This window comes from Gastrolobium bilobum, unplaced genomic scaffold (assembly GCF_033153095.1).
Source record: "Gastrolobium bilobum isolate Gb01-03AN ecotype WA unplaced genomic scaffold, APGP_CSIRO_Gbil_v1 utg67013, whole genome shotgun sequence".
In the NCBI taxonomy this organism is placed as follows: Eukaryota; Viridiplantae; Streptophyta; class Magnoliopsida; order Fabales; family Fabaceae; genus Gastrolobium; species Gastrolobium bilobum.
In genome coordinates, this window is record NW_026898649.1 from 48,826 (window position 1) to 55,966 (window position 7,141).

The 7,141-nt window shown below is 40.7% G+C and overlaps 1 non-coding gene across 1 annotated transcript; it reads right to left on the bottom strand.

Annotated features, from left to right (window-relative positions):
• Window positions 1-4,012: 4,012 nt before the first annotated feature.
• LOC133318032 (small nucleolar RNA R71) lies at window positions 4,013-4,119 on the bottom strand. Its single transcript, XR_009752419.1, has one exon. It is a non-coding gene; the product is annotated as a small nucleolar RNA R71 (small nucleolar RNA).
• Window positions 4,120-7,141: the final 3,022 nt, after the last annotated feature.

Genomic DNA, 7,141 nt, shown 5'->3' on the forward strand with positions numbered 1-7,141 from the left:
TCTCCAGGTCCAAGATCTGGAAAGAAGTTGCCTAGACCAAGCTCTGTAATGTAGAAAGGCCAAAACCCATCAGGAAAAAAGGCTCCAAGTATTGTGCTTCCATGACGGTCATGGGCATATATACTATTGATGAATGTTGGGACCTCCGAGATGATATTGAAAAGCACATCAGAGAGAGAAAACTGAAGCAATACATTATCTGCACTCAAGTAAGGAAGAACAGCAAGTGCAGGTAGCGAAGTCGCAGCAAGAGTCCAAGTTCGAAAAGGGAGAACAGGAAGGACCAGGATAAAGATGATCACGGTAAAGGCAAGAAAGCCGAAGCCAAAGATAATGAATACCACGATGCTGAATATGAATGTAATGTGATAAGTAGAGCACTTAAGGCAATGGTGATACTGCTAGTGCAAGGAGGAAATACCTCAGAGAGGTCATGTCAATAAGAGACAAACAAATTTTCAAAGAAAAGGGGGATAAGCCAGATCCCCCAAGATTGTTTTGCACTAAAGAAAACTTGGAGAAGTACATGAGTTGTCGAACTCGCGCAAATTAAATTACCGGGTCTATAAAATTTTTGTAGTAAATGGGAAAACCTAAATCGTCTCTCATGGAAATTACAAGGTTTAAATCACTGATTAAATGTAGGAAAAATAAAAGGTGGGATTTTGTTTGATTTAATTAAAAATAAAACGAAATATAAAAACATAATTTCTTTAATTTAAAAGTAACTAACCTATAATTGAGTTTCCATGGATATCCATCATTGGATGAATAATTACCAATTTTGTGATTGACCTTAATCAAATCAAAATCCATGCATTTGCTTAGGAACCCCTCTCTAGATGATCGTCTAGCGTTTGGTCAAATACAATGTGTCTACTCATGCGATCACAAAGTTTTAGCCTGAATGACTTGAGGTCATTGGGTAAACCAATCCAATCATATAATCCAATGATTAATCTTTTCCGAAAGACGCAATTGTGTATCTCAGGTTGTACATCCAAAACGCGATGTCAACCTGAGTTGGGGAGAGAAACGAAATCAATTAAAGGGGAAACACACACCCTCAAGATTCGACCATGCAATCCCCAACCCTAATAATTTATGTCAGGATTTTTTTAAGATGTATGTCAGGTTTTTAGAGTCTCTATATTAATTTTTTAATTTTATCTTTATTCTAAATTTATATTTATAAATTTTATACTTTACCCTAATAATTTATTCTAATGACAAATTATTTCATATATACTCTTTCAAAATAAGAACAGTTTTATATCATTACCAAACAATTTTTAAGTTTATTTTTTAAAGGGAAATTATTTTTACCACCCCTTACAATTTTATTTATTTGTGTGGTTGGATCAAAATCAAATCAATAGTTACAAAGTTTCATCAAGTGATAGCCGTTGATTTGTTTTAGATCAATGATAATAAAAATTGTCGTAAGAGGTTGTAAGGGAAAAATAGTTGTAAATATAACCTATTCTTTAAGTTGGAGGAGAAAATTGACTTTTTATATGATATTTTTTAGTACTTATGCTACACTCTCAGAGTCACAGTTTGTTTGTAATGAGCAATGTTATGTGATGGGACGTGAATTAGTTCCCATCTAAGCCCATTTTGATGGAAAAATACCATACGTTCCCTCATCTGATGAGCAACTTCAGCATGAAAATCACTTGTTTTACACATTTGTGACAAAAACACAGTAGGGGAACGGATGGTAACGTATTTCTTTAAAATATATTAAAAGGGGAACGGACTGAGACGCATTTAATGCACCTGCTCCATTCATTTAATGCTTCTGTACATTTTGCAGGTAACGTAGAGTTAAAGACTTCTAAAAAGCAAGGCGGTGCACCAACTGAGCAGCTGTAAACGTGAATAGCAGAGAATCAAGAGTTCTCATTGGCTGAAAACAGAAGCAAAACATGGGAAGGTCTGCAAACAACGGCTAATCATCACCAAAACCTGTTCCATTCAGCAATTCACGCAAGCTTCACACTCTGCTGCCACTGTCCCGTCCCCTCATTCAAGCAACTAGCTCCAAGGGAATTACAGTCTTGTCACTCCTCTTCCAGCTATAAATAGGACCACCCTCACACAAAAACATCATCAAATCCTGGAGGGTTTGCAGTCCGAAAGGAAGAGATCACTTAGGAGTAGTTAGTAACTTTGTTTAATTTTCAGTGGTAACTGTAGTTAAGTGACAACCCCTTTTCTCTTCTCTGTAAACAACCATCAAGACTCCTCACGAGCAAATATCCATCTTTCTCCATTTTCTGTTTCTTTTTGTAAGCTGTCTTTTAAATTAATATAAGTTTTTTTCTCTTCGTTCCAATCGTTATCTCTTGACTGAATCTCGGGTCTATGTGATCTCAGTTGAAAATAATTATGTTTAAACTATCAGCCATGAGCTGAACTATATGTGGAACGGGTAAACTGTGAAACTCTTAAAGAACTGTTTTCAAAACTCTTGACCGAAGCTTTTTGTATTTCTTTGGCTAAGTAAGCTATATTCATTGTGCGCCAATGGAAATTGGGTACATACTGAGAAAGGAACTTCCATAAGGAAGGGATTTCAGACAGCTTAGCCATTGGGGGAAGGTAGATGTCATGGCAAAAACGCTATTGTTCACCTTAGGAATAAGGGGTCAACTCGTCCATTTTAAGGCTCTGAACTAAGTACCTGTTGGAGTCAAGGGAGCCATAGGAATATGGAAACTTGTGAGCCATCTAGACCATGAGCTCAGGAATCAGAGTTGGCAGGCAAAGAAACTGGGACAAAGCCAAAAGGTGCTAAGTCTTGAGCAGAGAAAACAGCCCCTTTAAGAGTGAAGCAGCGAATCTGTTCCTTCTGTTAAACTGTTTTAACCACCACCCTGTTGTCTCTTGATTATAGCTATTTCTGTTTTAGTAGTTTTATTTATTTCATTTAGTACTTATAAAAACTCCAATGATTGTTATCTCACCTTCTTCTAAACAGGAAGGATCACATACATAACGCAGCGAGCAACTGTTTGCCATCAGATTGAACCTATTGTTCCTGAGGAGCGTTGTCAAGACAGTAGGGAACGTTTGACCCGACCGTTCATTTACTAACTTTTCTTCTCATTTTCACTCTTTATAAACAGTGATAAAACAATAATTAGCACTCTATCCTCGTGGGAACGATAATTTGGGCATTAATACTCCCTTTATTACTTTATGCGTGCACTTGCGCACTTGGGTTGGAACTAAGGGACGAATCTGTGTTCTGCAAGAACAGAGGAACGTCCCCTATCAGAACTTATATTTTTCCACCATCAGCAAACCACCTAACAAGTTTTTGGCGCCGTTGCCGGGGAAAGAAACACTAACTGTTGTTCTTATCATTGTTTTCTAACGCATATACTGTATATCTGACTTTACTTTTATATTTTTTTTTTCTCTTTATCACTGAATCTGCTGTGCATATATATATACCATGTGCTATTGGTTTATGAGTGAAGAGTTTGAAACAGACTCTAACCACTCCATTGAAGTACCTGAGTTTCTCTTTGATCCTGAGCCAGAACGCACACTCCATAGGAGAAGAAGGAACCTCAGAGAAGTATTTCCTGAAAACATGGTTGATCACAATAATAACAATGAAGAGGTTCCCTCTGAACAGAAGTTCAGAACTTTGGCTGCTCCTTTCAGGAACAGACCAGATAGGGGAGTAATCTTTCCCCCTGTAGCACCAAATTTTGAACTAAAACCTATCATGTTCCACATGATTAGGGAAGCAGATGTCTTCAATGGACTCCCTGCAGAAGATCCTTACACACACCTCACAACATTCCAAGATATTTGTGATAATTTTAAAGCTGAGGGTGTAACAGAGGAGAGCATGAGAATGAGGTTGTTCCCTCACTCCTTGGGCTTAAAAGCTAAAACATGGATGAAAACTCTCACCCCTGGATCAATCCACACATGGGAAGAACTCTCTAACAAGTTCATAGAGAGGTTTCTCCCAATGTCTCGACAAGCTGATGTTAGAGCTGAAATCTCTAACTTCAGAATGTTTTATGGAGAAAATCTCTATGAAGCATGGGAGAGATACAAGGACATCATAAGAAAATGGCCAAACCATGGGGTAGAGAGTTGGGGAGTGTTACAATATTTCTATAAAGGACTTGACCATACTTCTCAATCTCACCTAGATTTTGCTGCAGGAGGATATTTCTTTACAGGAACACTTGAATCAAGATACGAAATCATAGAAGGGACTGCTGAAAGATGTCTTCAATGGCCAATAAACAGAGTGAGCCCAGTGAGGAAGCCAGGCATGCTAGAACTGGATAAACAAACAGTCATGGAAGCCCAGCTGGCATCACTCATGAATGAAGTGAAGAACCTGAGAGTTGACCAAGCAGCACCAAGGATGGAAGTCTTACAACTCACAGCAAATGAAACAGAACCATGCTCAGCCTGTGGTGACCTTCATGACTCAACAGACTGGTCATCCACTGCATTGGTGTGTTATGCAGAAAATTTTGGCAATAGGAACTTCACTAGAGACAATCAACAAGCAGGACGAAATACACATTCAAGCCCTGGAGGAACTATCATTAAGGATCAGAACCACAACACCCAATGGAGGCCACCAATTAACCAGAGACCATTCAACAACAATCAGTAGCAGTATCAGCAAGGTAGCAGCAGTGGAACGTCTGAACAAAGAAGAAACAACTACGTTCCGTTCCACAGAGATGACCAACGCATCAACACCCTGGAAAATCATGTCAAGGAATATGTCACCAGGAATGATGCAGTGGTCAGGAACATTGAGTCTCATCTGGGGCAGATTGCTGCCAACCTTCAAACCAGAACACCAGGATCACTACCAGGGGACACTAAGGTCCCCTCAACCATTTCTGAAACACCTTGAGAGGTAAGTACCATGTCTAGCTAAAGACATTAAACTAAGCGCTGACTGGGAGGCAACCCAGTAGATACATTTGCTCTCTGACAAAGAGCAAAGTTTTGGGGTAGTTATCCATAACCACATCGCTCCCAAAAAGGAGGGAACTCTGATGTTCCTCTCTAAAAAGTCCAAATAAAGTACGTTCCGTTCTAGGAACGTAGTTTTGGGGTGGTCCTTGACCACACAATCCCAATATAAAAAAAAAGATATATATATATATATATATATATATATGCATATAGATATAATTAAATATTTTGTTACATGTTCATTTAGATTTATTAAATAATAGGTGATAGGTTAGTACGTTCCCTTTTCCTTATTTAGTACTCACTTTTGCATGTTTTCTTATTATTTATTTCAGTTAGTTATTTATTTATTAGTTAGGAAAAGACAAAGGGAACGTTCCCTGGGTTAGGAGATAAGAGTGACTGGGACACCTGTCCCTGCTGAGTCACTTAAAAAGATACGCAGCTATATCAAATTTGCATTCATTGCAAATCTTGGAAACACGCGCAGAAAAAGCAACCGTCTCCTCAACCATTAACACAACTGCACCCTTTCCTTTTCCCTTTCTCCCACGTCCTGACCTAAACCGTTCCATCTTCTCACTGGTCATCTACTGCTGACCACTCGTTCTGTAACGTCCCCATTCCACTACCTCTTCAACCTCCTCTCCTTAACCTCCACGTCTCATAAACCTTTCATTTTCTCCCCCACAGTCTATTTAAACTCGGTCTCTGATTTCTTCGAGTTCTACTACTTCCATTCAACTCAGAACCCTTTTATCCCTCCTGCATTTGTGCCCTAACTCCCTTTCTGAACAAAATGACTAAGCTTTCATTTAAGGTGACCCCTGTAGCCAACCGCGGTGAAGAACCAGAGCTCACTGAACCAACCATCATTCTGTACCCAGAAAGGAACATTTCTCTGCATCAGGACAAAGTGGTTCTGCCTCCATTTGTGAAGAAATCACTGGATAAACTTCGGTGGTTGCTTTTCGCCACTGATGACCGTGAGTTGAACTTGAACTGGGTGGGAGAATTCCTATACCAGACGAGGAGGCTGCCCGAAGAGGAGGCACTGATGTCCAAGAAGTACTCCACCTTCCCTTCGTCACCAACTGTCCATACCAAGAGTATTTGGATAGTAGGGAGGTGTACAAATTTCAGAAGGATCTAAAGCAAACAGTAGCCCTAGATAATCCCAACTACTACAAAGGGTCCCTCTGCAAGGGGAGCATGAAGGACATAGCCAGGTTCTGGGCACTGTTTGCCAACTCCAACATCACCCCCACCTCTCATGAAGCCTCTGCTAGCTGGGGACTTCAAGTTTAAATTTACTGCATCATCAAGAACATCCTTTTTGATGCAGTAACCCTAATCTACAACAGCTTGCAGAGGGACATAAGGAAGACTAAGGTCTTCCTCCCCTGCCTCATCACCAAACTCTGCAGGAGAGCTGGTGTAGAGCAACACCCAGATGACACCACGAAGGTGGCATCTATCCTTGATGCTAAGACCTGGAACGGTCTTAAAAGCACCTACATTGACACCACCCAACCTATTCCTGCCAATCTCAGACGTTCCCCCACCAGGGGTAGTGAGGAGGAAACACTTGTGGCCTCACTGAAGAAGACCACTCCTACAAAATCCTCCTCCTCTGGCCACGTTCCGTCCAGAAGAACCAACCCTCCTCCTACCAAGGTGAAGAAGGATGTCCCTGTTGCTACTGATGGCAAACAGGGCAGAAGAAATCTCCTGCCAAACCTCCCCCAAGAAAGGGGGAACGTTCAAGTCAGAGGATAAAGAGGGTCCTCAACAGCAATAGGCAAGAGGGAGCATCCTCTGCAAAGCCTATCACCCTCTCTGACCAGGAGGAGGAAAGCGAGCCTTTAGCAAAAAGGCTGAAGATTGGAAGGAAATCAGCACCAAAACCAGCTGCAAAGGAGACGTCCCCAAGCAGCTCAGACTCTACATTTTCTGACATTCCATCCCCACCACTTGCTCACTCTCCACCACAACAAATCACCCCACAACCCTCTCCTAGGCAACAACAAGGAGAGGGACAGAAAGACAAAGAAGCAGCATTTGCTGCAGAGACATCAGTGGCTGAGCAAGAGGTTCAGCCATAGAAGAAAAATGACAAAGGAAAGGGGATTCTCATAGAACCCCCTAAAAAGAAAGCAAAGAC